Source organism: Thamnophis sirtalis, unplaced genomic scaffold (genome assembly GCF_051295495.1).
Source record: "Thamnophis sirtalis isolate CommonGarterSnake01/CBP01778 unplaced genomic scaffold, rThaSir2_p1.2 scaffold_4, whole genome shotgun sequence".
In the NCBI taxonomy this organism is placed as follows: domain Eukaryota; kingdom Metazoa; phylum Chordata; class Lepidosauria; order Squamata; family Natricidae; genus Thamnophis; species Thamnophis sirtalis.
In genome coordinates, this window is record NW_028261384.1 from 58370032 (window position 1) to 58386454 (window position 16423).

At 42.2% G+C, this 16423-nt stretch overlaps 1 protein-coding gene across 4 annotated transcripts in view; it reads left to right on the top strand.

The window, feature by feature from the left end:
* The window catches only part of CTNNB1 (catenin beta 1), a 44069-nt gene continuing 27646 nt past the window's right edge, over positions 1-16423 (top strand). For 2 of the 4 annotated variants that reach the window (XM_087712987.1, XM_087712989.1), the window contains exon 1: positions 1-156. The gene's annotated coding sequence lies outside the window, so the exon portion shown is untranslated. Of the gene's footprint in view, positions 284-16423 lie in introns of all 4 variants that reach the window. The other 2 variants (XM_087712986.1, XM_087712988.1) reach the window with 1 other exon arrangement.

A 16423-nucleotide genomic window follows, 5' to 3' on the forward strand; every position in this document is an offset into this window, starting at 1 on the left:
TTGCTGCGCGTAAGGCCTGGCGAGGTGGCGGCAGGATACAATCGAGTTGCTGCGGTCGCTATAAGGAGCTCCTTGTGAACAGCGCCATTTTAAGTCTCTCTCTTATACCCTCTCAGACGGTTCAGCGATAGCGGCCGCGGCGGACGGCGAGAACCGGTACGAGTTCCGTAGAAAGGGGAAAGGTGGAAACTCCTTGAGTGGCCCGTGTTTGCCCAGAAAAATAACAAGAGCAACAAAGGCAGTCATAGCTGAAGGCACGACCTTGCGCTTCGCCTTCCCGCCGGTATTTGTTGTTCTTCGAGGCTCCTTTTTACTTTTCTCACGGAAACTTGCGTGGGTCTCAGGGTGATTCTTCCTGTCCCGGGATCATTTCGGTCGCGGGGCCGTCAGCGGGGGCGGAGGAGAAAGATGGAGTATGTTGATCCCACACAGGAAGTGACTGGGTGGGGTAAATAACTCCTGTGATTTCTTTTTTAATGATGAAAACTGAAAGAATAGATTCAAATGCTTAAAATCAAAAGAGTGCAAGAGCGGGAAGCAAGGTTTCCCTGAAAAGTGGTGGGGATACACTCCGGGCCCTATGTGTCTTTTGGAGACTGGGCGGGGGTGAGTTTCATGTGCGGGACGGGGGCCTGTAGTCAGGAGTCCCTTTCCACTATATTTTTATACTTCTGCTATCCTCCTTTGTAAGGCCTTTGAGGCGGCCTTGCAAAAGTAAACGTGGGTCTTGGAAGGCTTTTGGGTGGAGAAGCTTGAGAAAGGCGAGGACGCTGAACTGAAGTGGAGGTAGCCGGTATCCTGTACTTTGATGTACTGGCAAAACGAGGCTCGGTAAGTCCAAGTGGGGTGGAATTGTTGCCGGGGGACCGAAATTAGCAGAGCCCCCCAGGCTTGAGCCTGAATTTGGGGCGGGGGTTTTCTATGCAGTATCGGCTTGAACTGCGGTAGGTTGGGCGGGGCGGTAATTGTAGGAACTGCTGAGACTGAAGGCGTTCGTTTTACTCGTGGCTTTAGTCTGCAAAGACTAAAAGATGGGGTAAGTCTCGTTTGTTTAAATAGTCCGCACGGCATGGTTGCATTTAGAAACTTGGATATCTCTTGTACTACCGACTATAATATAAATGTGCATATTTTGCAGGAGACGAGCTCTTGACTTAGCAAAATAGGGCGTCTCGAATTTCCGCTGTTCTGAATCCGGGTGTAACCGAGACATTTTAAAGAGTTAGATGGGTAACTGCGGCGAAGATGGGGGAGAAGAATGGAGGTATCTCCAACATTGAAGGAAAGGTGTTTTGCTGATAGGTGTGCAAGTCGAGGGCCTCGATGTTAATAGATCCCGCACAGTTAAGATTTCTCAATAAGAAACTTCAGTTTGTGCTGTTTATTATTATTCAGAAGTTTGCGATTTGTTCTTTTAATAAAATACATTGAAACATTACTAAGTGTTGCTTGGTTATCTTTCAATGTTACTTTTTTTTTAAAAAAAATGAAGGTTTATAGAAGAAGAATGTAAGTGCAACAATATTGTCTACAAATTTGGATGATTGCCCTTGATTATTGCTAATGTATTGAACAACCATGGACTCTAGAAAATTTTCCCCTTAAAATGACTAGTTGGTAATGGAATCATAAGCATTTAGAATAAAATCAAAAAGTGTTTAACTTGGTCCTTAATAGAGTTTATGTAAAATTCTATAGAAAAATGTCATTGAACAGAACATGATTTTTCTTTCAGTGGATGCCATTTAAAAGTTTATGAACTTAATAATTTAATAGTATTTTCTGTTTAACTAAAATCAATTTTTAATTCTAAGTAGCTCCTAATTTGAATCAGAAATAGTATCTTTATAACCCACCTAGGAGAATATAAGGCAATCTGACTCCAGAAAGGGATTGCAGCATTTTCTTGTGTTGAAAATTAGGTACAGTTTTCAACAAGAAATTTATAATATAATCCTCAAAATTTATTATAGAATGTTTAAGAGCATGTTCTAGCTAGTTGTACATATTAGCTTACTTTTCATCTATATATCTTATTTTGTGCAGCTTCAGAAAACTGGTTTCTGGATGAAGAAAATAAATCTAGAATATTATGTACAGGAAAACAATGCTATGATGAGGATTAGAATGTAATACAGTATTTTAGTTTGTTCCACAAATTGACATATGAGTGCCATACCAACTTTGTGTTCAAAATGAATTGTGTTTCCCTATTTTCAATTCCATTCAAGATAGAATTTAAATGCTGCTTTGTTTGTAAGCAGTTATTCTTAAAAAAGAGAACCTACAGTAATATATTTGGATAGCACACATCTATTCAGCTGAAAAGGGTTTTTGGTTTATATTTTTGATGTTGTGAATTGTATTGCTTATGAGATCCTGAAAAAAAACAGCTATTCTTAATTTTATATGGAAAATTATCCTTCTCCAAACAAGATCTTAAACTCTAAATTAAACATAAAGGATGCAATTTATTTACATGTAAAGCAAGTCACCTGCCCTTATGAGTGTGTATATATGTATGTGTGTATATGTCAATATGTATGTGTGTGTTTTGAGAATAGAAAAGTTTCCACCCCTCTCAACATTTGACTGAATTGTTCCATTGTTAGCTGTATTACATTTTTGTAATTGGGACTGAGACACTTGAAGCCCATCAGAGGTGTAATGCAGAGTTTCCATCATGTACAATCCGCATCAGTGATGAGTCATAGCATGAATGTAGTGCAGAAAGAAATGGGTGTTAATAAGTTCTCTCCTCTTTAAGTTGTTGAGAGAAAACTCCTAGGCTAAGATATTTGAACTTCTAAAGACTCCACATTTGGGCATCTCAAACTTATCCAGTCCTAGCTTTTAGATATCTGTAGACATTGAAAGGATTTCCCAACTTTATATTCCATGGAGTAAACGAAGTAGTTACCATTGCAGTTATTTCTATGAAGTAATAATATGGATATAAAGAAATCAGTATGATTCCACATTGATATTTTTTGCATTTAGAAGAACAAATGTTAGATTTTGTCAAATGGCTTCACTTATTTACTAAGTTACTTAGTGGCTCTATAATTTGTAATCCATGCTGTTCTTAGAATTTTTACAATCATATTGCTATTACTGTATTTTACGGACTATAAGACGAACCAGAGGAAAAGACATGATTTTGAAGAGGTAATTTTTTTTAAAAAAAAGTTTTTGCACTCTGCAGGCTTCCCAAACCCTCTGCATGCCTTATTTTTTGCAAAAAAAGGGAGGGCATGCAGAGCTTTGGGGGGCTTGTCGAGTGCTCCGGGGGGGGGGGGGGGGCAAAAATGGCCCAGTTTTTTGCTCATTTTTGCCCTCCCCAGCCCTCAGGAGCACTTTGCAAGCTTCCCAAACCCGCTGCAGGTCCATTTTTGCAAAGAGGGTGGAGTTTCGGTGGGCCAAAAGTGTATAAGACGCATCCAGATTTTCACCTCCTTTATTGAGGGGAAAAGGTGCATCTTATATTCTGAAAAACACGGTATATAGTAATAGATAAGGGAGAGAACATCTATATTTTAAATGTGCAATTTACCATATTTTTCAGAGTATAAGACACATCTTACCATGTTTGCCCGAAATTACGAGATGTCCTGATAATAAGACCATGCCATATTTTTCCTGTGGGCAAAAATATACGCCCTCTCTCAATAATAAGCCTCCCCCTCCAGCCAGGCAGATCGCCACTCACAAATCTAGTGATATCCCGAAGGGGCAAAGCTGCAGAAGCTGGGGGGGGGGGGGAATGCACTCAACATTGCTTGACGCCTTTGGGATACTGTTAGGTTGGTGGGTGGCGCTGTGCCCAGCTGGAGTGGGAGGTTTGCTGGGCAGCTGCTCTCACGAGCAGCTGCCGGGCAATGCCCCTTTTCAGCTGAGCAGAGCACCACTCACCAACTCATTAATATTCCAAAAGCGCTAAGCCACGTGGCACTACCTGGCTGGAAGGAGAGGTTGCGCGAGCATTTGTTCTGCCTCCAGCTCGTGTGCCTCCCTGCCTCACCATTCCTAACTTTCCCTGCAGGGCTGGGCCATGGCACCACCGTCGCCCCGCTGCCACCACCGCCATGCTCCGAGCATAATGGGCTTTGAAACTCTGGAGATCCGCTGAAGAGTTCCGGCAGTGGCCGCTCTGGGACTACGCTCTATGGTTGTGGGCTGGCTCAGCAGTGGATCTCCAGAGTTTGGAAGCCGGTTATGCTCAGAGTATCGTGGCGGCACCAGCGGCGCCCTGGCCCAGCCCTGCAGGGTAAGTTGGGCATGGTGAGGCTGGGAGGCACGCAAGCTGGAGGCAGAACAAGTGCTCGCGCAACATCTCTTTAGCCAGGCAGAGCGCCACGCAATTTAGCGCCTTTGGGATATTACTTGGTCGGTGAGTTGCGCTCTGCCCGCCTGGAAAGGGGCGTTGCCGGGTGGCTGTTCATGAGCATGGGCACCTCATGGTGACTTTGTTGCGCTGTTAGGACAGTTCAACACAGCCGTTTGCCCTGGAGGCTGTGCCCGGCTCTTCGGGTGCCTGCTCGCAAGAAAGCAGCCACCCAGCAACCCCAAACCAATAAGCGCCCCCCCCCCCCCCAGATAATAAGGCCCAAGCAAAATTTGGAGGGTAAAAAAAATAAGACCTTGTATTATTTTCAGGGAAACACGGTAGATTTGGGGAGAAAAATAGGGGGAAAAATTCTGCCTACCAGGTATTTATTTGGCTAATGTCCTTAATCTGGTCAGCTTCAGCACATAGGTTTGCTGGTTTTGAGCACATATATTTTTTATCCCCTGTTGCGGTGTGTTCTGCATGGGATTATCCTTGGAGAGTATTTGGAAGTTAACTGATGAAGAATGTAGTGCATGCACAGTTCTTGGGGCTTCTTGGTTGGGCCATACTACACTACTATTCCATAAGCTGCATTGGCTGCTGGTTTGTTTTCAAGGACAATTCAAATTGTGATTATCGTCATTTAGTAGCATGGTTCCACTGAGATTGGTTCGCTGCAAAGGCATGCTGCAGACATAGTAGCTAAGGAATTTTGGCTAGTGGGGTCCACAAGAAGATCCTTTTATATTTGGAACATCTTGCTTCCTCCCAAAGTGGGATCTGCTTCCATCCTTCTGAGCTTCCAAAAGGGCCTAAAGATCTGGCTGTGTCAGTAGGCCTGGGCCCAAAGAGGAGAATATCATTTTAAAGATAGCTATACAATTAAGAGAAGATCCTCTCACCTCTCCCTAGGCATTTCATGGTCCCCTCTCCCCCTTTATTTAAATGATTATTATTATTTGTTTTATCATTTTAATGTTTACAGATTTAAATGTTTGTAAACTCTAGATTAGATGAATTAGACAATCTAAACTCCATTTAGAAAACAAAACACAAAAGTTGTATAAGTTGGGTAATTGGATAATTTTCAGAAATCTCAAAGAGTTAACTTTAATTGTGGCTTAAATGTCCTGGAGTTGCAAATTAATGTTTTCTTTATTATTTGTAACTTGAAACATATATATGCCCCATAGATACTCAGAATTGTAGATTTTTTTCGTTTAAACATTGTTTTTATACATAAGTTTACAGGGTTGATTAGAAACCATTTATCAAATATAACATTAAATAAAAAGTCATTTAAATTGATGTTAGAGATATTTATTGATACTATGTATAATGATCCAATATGAGGGCTGCTAAAATGTTTTATTAAAACTGTTTTGATAGATTGGGCAAGCACATGTTATATTTAGAATGATCAGCAAATGCTCTGCATAGAATTATAATGCAAGATTTGACTTGAATGGTATTTTTTTGGAGGACTTAAAAAAGAAACAGTAATACATGGATTCCAGTGTATGTACTGAAGAAGGCTTCAAGGCCTTTCTAGGCCTAATCAGACTTCCAGGTGGTAATAATATACTTTAAAAAATTATATCCGAGATGTGAGACTTCTCAATGTACACTGTACAGTTATGTTATGATTACAGTAAATACAATTATTTGCAGTGCAATTCTTATATAAATAAAATGTTTGCAGAAAACTTTAAAATACCTCCACAATCAAGTTGGTTTTTTACTTTGATGACAGATTTGGGTTGAAAGGATATTAGTTTGAAGATTTAACTTCCATATCTGAGGAACAATTAGGGTTTGAGGAAATTTGAAGTTGTTTAAAACTGAATTTATTTTATAGGTGTCTAAATTTAGAGACTGCATTATGTACTTTAAAAGTAGCACAGCATTCAAACAGCAAAAGGCTTAATTAGATTAGCCTTCATATCAGAACTTATTAATTGGAATAAGATGGAATTATTTATTTAGAAAATTTCATTTACAGTTAATTAAAATGGTTGACAGAACTTTACTAATTAAAGAAAGACTATAGAAGTAATAACTCCTCTTTTTTTAGTTTTTTAAATAACGGGGTCCTATTTAAATTGATTTTTTTAACTCAAGCTTCCAGTGTAATGTAATTCAAAAATTGTATACTTTATGTGCCGTACCTTATATAGTACCTCTTTGTTTTGTATGCAACATGTTCTTTTTTATCCATAATAAATATCTTTATAATATTTCCATTTTGTATGGTGTAGAAGAGAGGTAATGCAAAAGTATAGATTATTATTCTTGTTTCACATTGGCATCACGTGACTTCTCATGTTTTTTTTCCTTTGTGGAGCTGAGTTGGGCGTGACCTGTGAGTGATGCACTGGCCTGTGGGCCACTAGGTTGTCACTCCTGCCTAGAGCAATCTGAAAAAAGGAAACTGGTCAAAAGGGGAAAATCTGAACAAGCTTAAACAAAAATACAAATGGCGTCTGGATAGCATTTTAAGTATGTTTCCTTATAACTATAGTATAGGTAGTCTTTGACTTATGACCACAATTGACTCCAAAATTTCTGTTGCTGAGTCATTTGTTAAGTGAATTTCCCCCCATTTTAAGACCTTTCTTGCCATAGTTATTAAGTGAATCATTGCAGTTGTTAAGTTAGTAACACGGTTGTCAGGTGAATCTGGCTTCCCCGTTGACTTTGTCAGGAGATTGCAAAAGTTGATCATATGACCCCGGGACATTGCAACTGTTATTAATATGACCCAGTTGACAGAGGCTGGATTTTGATCATGTGACCATGAGGGATACTGCAATGGTAGTAAGTGAAAAACTGTCATAAGTTACTTTTTTCAGTGACATAACTCGAAAAAGTCACTAAACAAACTGTTGTAAGTTGAGTACTATCTAGTAGAAATGTTCTGTACAGAGAGCTTTTGATGGGATTGGGGGAATGGGTGTTTGCTTAATGTCTTTTATGTACCAAAGAAAGAGAAAGGAAGGAAAGTGATAGGTGCAGGAAAGTGCATGAATGAGAGTGGTTACAGGTAGGGCAACCATGTTTCTCATATGGGAGAGCCGAGCAACAGCCAGTCAGCTTTCCCCCCCTATAATGAAGGAAAGAAATAGATTAAGAGTGTCCCATCTTGTACAAAGTGAATTGAAGCATTTCTTTGGCCAGCTTTTGATAAGGATGAGCGGTGTGGGGAGGGTGGCTATCCAATCTTTGCAACCTTAATGCATTGTAGATTTCACTAATGCAAAGAATTTTAACATCTGGAGTTCTTATTACTCGTCTGTTCATCTTCATCATATTTATTCCCACTCTCCTTTTGAAATAGCAGACTTGATTGCTAGAATTATTTTTTGAGGTGACTAATTGCCACATACATCTTTTATATGACTTGCAAAATATAGTATGGAGAGTCATATAATACCCACTGTGTCTGAACTTATCAGTTAGATGTTTAACCTGGAAATAATCATTATTAGTAGCTCCTAATCTCAGTTTGGGAGGGCAGTAAAACAGCAATCTCAGAGTGGATCAAAGGACTATACTATATTTCTAGGATGTTACCTATCGGGAATAGGGCGGCTTATAAATTGAATAAATAATAATAATAATAATACTGAAAATTTACAATATATAATATAATTATAAACAGTGATAAAGTATCCTTTCCCCAGATAACAGGTCAAAGAACTCAGAAAGGGGACATGAGCAAAAAAAAAAAAAAAAAATCCCCCAAACCTTAGAATCTTTGGAACAGAGCATCCTATCAGAATAATTTTTTAGATCTTTCCTAGGGGCAGACAGTTCAATTCAACCTTGCAGAGGAGATATTACCATAGACTTGTAGAAATCAACTTTGGAGAATGCTTCTTTTATTGCACTACCTTAATGAAAAGACATATTTTAGGATGAGATGCACTGAATGAGGCCATATCCAGAAAGGTGTGGCTTCTTCTCTTTTGCCCTGAAAAATAGAATCAGAACCAATGATTTGAACCTGCAGATTCTGATTAGATGCTTTACAATTTTATACCAAGAACGGGGTTGGACTAGATAGTTTCTGAGGCTACTTCCAACTCTGATCCTATAAAAGGAAGATTGTTCCATTTTTATACAGTATACGTTTTCTAAATGTGAACTTCCATTGTTCCCAGTTACCTCAAATATCATATTTTTCGGTATATAAAATGCACTCCCCCTCCCAAAGTAGGTGGAAATGTCTGTGAATGTTGCTGAAGCCCCGCCCACTCACCGGAGTAGATCCAGGAGTGCATCCCTCCAGAGGATGTGCGCCTTCACCAGAACTTGAACAAGTTGGTGGCGATGGCATAGTTTTCGGTTGATGCCATGTTGAATGGAATAAAGTTCGCTTCCAGGGCTCTGGCATCATCAGTTACCTCTCACTGCCTTTGGTTCCGGGGTTGGCAGGCGGACAAGTCGAAGTGGCAATTGGCGTCGGCCGACCACACAGGGGGCTCTCTTCGGAGCCTCCCTTGACCCGATCCTCGTGGAGGACAAAATAAGAAGGTCCTGCCTACTTCAACAAAGAAGGCGGAGCAAAAGTCTATGTCATTCTACAGCAAGCCCTCATATCGACCTCAGGAGCAGGAGGCTCAGCAGAGCAGGTATTCATTTCCCCAGGTTGGAGAGGCAGCCCGAGAGGAGTTACAACAGGGATAGGCCCCGCTTCCAACAGCAGAGTAAGCACCCCTTTCAAGGGAGAGGTGGTTGTCCTTACTGCCGGGGCAAACAGGTCGTCTTCAACCCCACTCATTCGTGGTCGCCTGGCTCTCTTTTCTGAGGCCTGGGTGGAAATTTCCTCTGACGCTTGGGTGCTCAGCACAGTCACATCTGGGCTTCGTTTAGAATTCCTTTCTATCCCCTTGAATTTCTTCTGCACGTTTCCTCCGGCTCAAAGTATAAAGAAACACAGGCTGATGTGTCAGGCTATTAAACACCTGCTTGACATAGCTGTGGTGGAGCTGGTCCCGGCGGGCCGGGAGTTCTGTTCAAATCTGTTTCTCATGCCAAAGGCTTCGGGAGGTTGGAGAGCTATTCTGGATTTGAAGCTTTTGAACCAATATTTAGTTTATCGCAAGTTCAAGATGGCCTCCCTTAAGTCCATATTGGCAGGCATACAGGAGGGTGACTACATGGCTTCTATAGATCTCACGGAGGCTTACCTCCATATCGCCATCCTCCCAGAGCACAGGTGATTCCTCAGGTTTTCTTACATGGGAATCCACTATCAATACAGGGCCCTGCTGCTTGGTTTGTCATCAGCACCCAGGTCCTTCACCAAGGTGCTGCAGTAGTAGCGGCACACTTGAGGGGTTTTCCCCTTAGGCTACATTGCTACTTGGATGACATCCTCATCCAGGGGATGTCGCCAGTCAGACAAGGGCGGACCTTTTGCAGGTCATAGACATCCTTCAATGTTTAGAGTTTTCTATTAATTTTGAGAAGTTTCCTCTCCCTGTCCATTAGGATTGTTCATTTGGGGGCTGTTATAGATTCCTGTTCAGGAAAAGTTTTCCTCTCCCTGGACCATAGGTCCAGTTTAGTTAAAATGGTTAAGCAGGTCTGTAGGGACCATTATGTTCCCATAGCCCTTCTCTCCAGCTTAGCAGTTAGCAGTTAGACTTATATACCGCTTCATAGGGCTTTCAGCCCTCTCTAAGCGATTTACAGAGTCAGCATATTGCCCCCACAATCTGGGTCCTCATTTTACCCACCTCGGAAGGATGGAAGGCTGAGTCAACCTTGAGCCGGTGAGATTTGAACCGCTGAACTGCAACTAGCAGTCAGCTGAAGTGGCTGCAGTACTGCACTCTAACCACTGCGCCACCTCGGCTCAGCTTGTTGGGGAATCTCATCTGCATTGAGGTAATGCCGTGGGCGCAGTTGCATGCCAGGACTCTGCAGTGGTAAATCCTGCCATTCCAGAGGGCCAACACCAGCAGCTCGCCGGCCAAGGTCCAGGCCACCCCACAGGTACTGGTCTCCCTCAAGTGGTGGCTGTCCCCAGCCTTGTTCAAGGGGTGTGACTTCAGAGACCAGGTGCGTCTGGTCGTATGGACGCCAGTCTGTTCGGCTAGGGGGCATCTCTGGGGTCTCAGTTGCCGCAGGGCCGGTGGTCATGGAGGGACCTCTTTCACAACATCAATTGATTGGAGCTCCGGGAGAGCCATCTGGCCCTTCGGCACTTCCAGGGTTCCTTTGAGGGTTGTCACATCCTGGTCTTGACCGACAACATGGCGGCGAAGGCCCACATCAATTGGCAGGGTGGCACACACTCCAAGGCGCTGCACACAGAGGCAATGTCACTGGGAAACTGGGTGGAGAGGCATCTGAGGTCCATCTGGGCGGAGCACATCACCGGCGTTGACAATCATCAGGCTGACTGGTAGAGTTGAGAGACGGTGGATAACAGGGAGTGGAGTCTCTCCCAAGAACTGTTCCGGAGCATCCGCCAGAGGTTCGCGCGACCAGTGGTGGATCTCTTTGCCACTCCATCCAACATGCAGCTCCCCCAGTTCTTCTTTCGGTTCCCAGCTCGAGGAGTGGAGGGGGTTGACGCCCTTCGTACAAGGTGGCCAGACGGACTCTTGTACGCTTCCCCCCCTTCCGCTCATTTCCGGGGTCATTCAGAAGTTAGTCAGGGAGCAGGCAGAAGTCATTCTGGTGGTTCCACATTGGCCGCGGAGAGCTTGGTTTGTGGACCTCATGATCCTGTCGGTCCAGTCCCTGTGGCGGATCCCGGAGGGAGAGATAGAGTTGCATCAGGGGAGGATGGTGCACCCAGAGCCACACTGGCTGCAACTAGCCATGTGAAGATTGAGTGGGAGCGCCTGAGGGAGGCGCATCTGTAACACTGGGTGATTAGGGCCATAGAGGCTTCGCGTAGACAGTCCACTATGAGGATCTACGACTCTACCTGGGCCTCCTTTGTAACCTGATGTCAAGCTGCACAAGTGATGCCTACTAGGGCTTCAGTCCCACAGGTCCTGGATTTCATTCAGGATGGGTTGGACAAAGGGCTGTCCCATGGTATATAGTGCGGAGGCAGCTGGCTGCACTTGCTATTGTTATCCCTGGTGAGGGTTCAGTTTCCCTCAACCAGCTACCAGTGGTTAGGAGATTCCTTAGGGGAGTCTCAAATTTGCGTCCCCCCTGTACTCCATAGGTTCCCCACATGGAACCTTTCCATGGTGTATATTTGAAGCAGATGGCTGCCTTCCGGAGATCGGAGGAGTTATTTTTGTCTTTTCAGCCTTCGTCACTGGGCAAACGGGTCACTTCTTCCACCATTAGCCGTCGGATCCATTTGGCTATTGCCCCGGCATACGAGTCTCAGAAGTTGCCTGTGCCGGTCGGTATCACAGCACATTCTACCAGGAGTGCGACTACCTCGGCGGTTTGGGCTTCCCAGGTGCCTATAAATGGCATTTGCAGGGCAGCAATGTGGGCCTCCCTGTCGCCATTTATTCACCATTACAGGCTGGATGCGTTCTCATCTACTGATGCGGCATTCGGTTGCTGGGTCCTACAGCAGGTCCTAGCAGATTGTTAGTTTCCCACCCCATGGGACTATAACTTGGGTAGGTCCCACTACGGAGACTCCTGTCCCTCACTCCGGAAAATGGCAGTTGGTATTACCTGAACTGCTATTTTAGGAATTAGGATAAGAGTCTCCAGTTCCAACCCTATGCTTGCTGGACAGGGAGGTTTCTCCTTCGTGCCTTGTTTGCAGTTATTGGGAGAGCTCGCTTCAATGAAACTGGAAGTCAAGGGTGGAGCACAGAGGCGTGGCTTCATCTTCATCGCAGTCTCGTTGCCAATTGGGCGTGATAATACCACTACTGGAGAGTCCCGTCCCAACTCCTAAAATAGCAGTTCAGGTAAGACCAACTGCCATTCTCACCAGCTCAAGGTTGGCTCAGCCTTCCAACTCTTCTGAGATTGATAAAATGAAAACCCAGATTTTTGGGGAAATATGCTGACTTTATAAACTGCTTTGGGAAGGCTGTATAAAATCTAAGAACTATTGCTAGTCCCATATGCTAATAATGAAGTCAGACTGTTCCAATTTTGTTCCGGCTTTAAAAGATCCTTGTAGATAGTTGCTCATCATAATTGTGAGAAGAATCTTTACCAAAAGATAGTGATAGTTTGCAAAGAATCTCCAGAAAAAGATGGTGTCATTTAAAACAGATGGGAGGTGGAATATGTTAGTATTTTTTAGTAGCTACAGATAGTATCAAGTGAGAAGTTCAGACAAAATGAACTGCACTACCTGCTCAAAAGAGCTTGTTTGCCATTCAAAAATATTGCTGCCAATTATGAACATTTTGTTCCAGTATTTGTTAAATATTATTAAATATTTTAAAAATAGGGTCATCCATGATAGTTATTTGGCATATATTTATAGCAGGTCCATTGCTTACTGTGACAGTGCATCCCTAATAGAATAAGTCCAAAAGACATTTTGTGGGTGAAGCTAATATATCTACCGTAATTCTTCCCTTTACTTTAAAGCTGGGGACTTAGATACTGATTTGTTTATGGAACTGTTGGCTAATAATCCTGTTAGGCTGCTACTCTTGATATTAATAGGTAATATGTTCTGTGATTATATTAATTATTATAATAATTCATGATAAAACCTGTCTTAGATAAGCTGTGGAAAGATAAGCTGTGCTTGTTTTAGTCTATTGCTCTTCTTTAATGTACTTTTAAAGATACAGGCCAAAATCAGGTGATATCTAATCAACATTAGATGGACATTATGCTCTGTTGTACAATTTATGAATGCTGAAAGATGAAGTAAGTGGTTTAAAAAGCAAATTAAAAGTTTTAATTCTGTCACACACTTGAGCTTTTTCATTTTTAAAATTTGATGTTTTCCCATTGGTTTTACAAGTAAAATAAAGTCAAAATGTCCTATTTCAAAAGTAAATGTCATGACGTGGGTGATGGTGAATTTTTTCTGTTGCCAATTTTACCATAAGTCATGGAAAATATTAATATTTGTTCTAGAAAATTTTATGAGACGTGTAGATAAATAATTTTATATCGCCTGCCTTTTTCAGATTCTAACAACTACAAAGCAGAACATTTTTGCATGCTTGTCCATAAAAAAAATCAATGCTTTGTTTAAGCAAGCCATTTATTTAAATGCATATTTTTAAAGACCACCTTACCAAATTAAAATATATTTTATTAACTTATTATTGGCCATTATATACATACATACATACATACATACATACATACATACATACATACATACATACATACATACATACATACATATATATATATATATATATATATATATATATATATATACATATACATATACATCATATACATATACATATATATATATATATATATGTTTACTTTAAAAACTCCATTCTAAAATGTATCTGATAGAAAACAGATTAAAATAATATAGAATTTTGAAAATTAGAGTTTACATGTAGAGCACACTGCAATAATCTAGACATGTTAGTTATTTTGAAATTCAAACTATTTTCATTTAAAACTTAATATGGGTTTCCTGATCTCTGAACTAACCAAGACTACTTCTTCATTAGCATCAGTATGTCCACTTCCCTAAATTGAAGTCCCTTGTTCAGTTGAGAGAAGAGGGGGAGCTGGGGACAAAGTGGTTTGTTATGCCAGTATCTAGTCTGGAAGTGGACCTATCATACTCTTTAGCCTAACATTAAGACAATTATATTGAGGAACTCCTATATAAAAGGTAGTATATAAATTAAAAATACATTTATAGCTAATGTAGGAGATTTGTTTCTATCTTTTGAATGATATGCTTGTAACTGATGAACAGTTTTTTTCTGCCAATGAAATGTTTTGGTTATGTTCACCTTCCTTTAAACAATACAGTGCTAGTGAATCCATTTGAAGTAAATTAAAATAGAAAAACTACAATATTTTTTCTTAAATGAAAATGGCTTGTAGAGAAAGGGAGTAAAAAAAGGCATAGTTACTAATGTTTACATGGGTGGAGAATTAAACAGAATAGAGTTTGATGATGTAATCCATTAGTTTCCTCTGGCACTTGCTCAACCAGTTTGCCATGGTGCTTAGAGTGTCACAGAAGCCCGATGTGTGGTGAATGTTTTTTATAGTTACATCTGCAGTTACAAGCTAAAAATGTTACTGCAATGTCTGCTTGGGCCACAGGAGAAAATTATGGTTTATGTGGAGAGTACATGATTACTCTGAGAAAATTTAAGTTTATTGAATAAAAATTTCAAATGACACTTAACAATTTCCAAGACTTCAGCTCACATATCTCACAAAGGCATGTATCATGATTTACAGATATCCAGGTTCAGCTGACAAACTAAAGTAAAAATATTATGACATAGTGTAATTGAAGAACTTAAGCAGTACATTCTAAATAGTGATAATTTAATCTTCAAACATTTGAAATTCTCCATTGGATCAACGGGAGAGTCCAGATGGGTAGCTCTAGTCTTGTAGCTCTATTGATTGAGTTGAAATTCTGAAGACACGCCTCTCTGGTAACGGTCCCCAGTTTCTCAACTCAGTCTGAGCTCTGTCAGATGCTCTTTTCAGCTCTCAGAGCTTCTGAGGAAACATTTGTTTTGTTTTGTTTTTTAAATTCCCTGGTTCTTCGATAGAAGGCAGGAGGGGTTCAGAGACTTTTCAATAGCCGTGGTGAGCTGGATTCTTTGTGCTTTACGGGACCTGTGACATCGAACGGCCCCTGAAGCTCCAGCCCCCTCGTCGCTCTGGTAGCCTTTTCTCTAGACGTGCCTTATCATCAGCGCGAGCCTTCGCTGCAGAAACAATGTGACTTTGGCTTCCTTTCCGATCCGGTGGCCCTTTCCCTTGCGCTGGGCCAGATTCTCCACACAGTTTTTCGGCATGACACAGACAGGAATCGTAAGGGTCCAGTCAAGCCCAGGTTGGCTGGTCTAGCAGCAGCAGCCAAAATCAAAGCTAAGGCTCGTGCACATAATAAATCCTCCAGGGCAGAGGAAAAGGCAGCCAAACAGAGGCAAAAGACCTTAGCTAAGGAGTTTAACAGGTCAGAAACGGATTGGATCGGCAGAGACTCTCTGATCCCAAAACGACCGACAACCCAGCCTTGTGCAGGTTCAATGAGCGGGACTTGCAGACAGTACAACAAGGAGAGCACCAGGGGCCCTTAGTGAGCAGTTAGTATAGGACAGCTTGTCAGGGCATACAATTGAATGCTGCTCATTGTAGATCACAGATCCCTGTGACAGCTTCTAAAGGAAGACAGTCCTTTAGGGGGCACAGGCACACTCCAGAGGAAACATTTATCCCTACAGCGGCGGGGCTCTGCCTGTGGGGAGGAGCAAGACATGCCTTCCTTTTTGAGGCTTTGGATATCTCAGGCAATCAGACAGGAAAATTGCTGAGACACATCACAGTCAGGAATTGCCCATACCAGTAGCCGGCCAGACCATGCAACCTGAGCTTGGGCAGCCAGCAGGTGAGACTTCGAGTTATCTTACCAAAGGCCTTCTTCCATAGGACATTCTCCTGCACACTGCTCAGAGAGTCCAAGAATGGGTTATTATCACAGTCTGCTTGCCCTGGACTGAGAAGTCTTTTCCCTGGCCACGCCTCCTTGCGTGGCCACGTCTCTCCAGAAAAAATTCTCAGTCAGCCCGATCGGATTGTTTCTATGTGAGCTCCAGGTTTTTTGAATTATTTTTTACCTAACTTGGACTCTCTGTCTTTTCCCCCTTATTCTTTCCTCTTTTTCCCTCTCCTTTCATTTCTCTTGTAATAGCAGCCTGATTGCTGCTTGAAGCCTCTTTGAGGCTGGGAGGCAGACGGTGGGGGTTGCTTCTCCGGCTTCGGAGAAAACGCTGATTGTTATTTAAAGTGCACAGCGGGTGGCAAAGCCTTCAGGGAATGCAGCAGGGCTGCGTTTGGTCACCTTTATTGTTTTCTCGAGGTTTTTTCGCCCTTGGCCCTAAAAAAGCTTGGGAGGCTGCCACGGAGATGATCGGGGCCTGCTGAGCAGACGCACGTGCTCACGATCATTCTCCT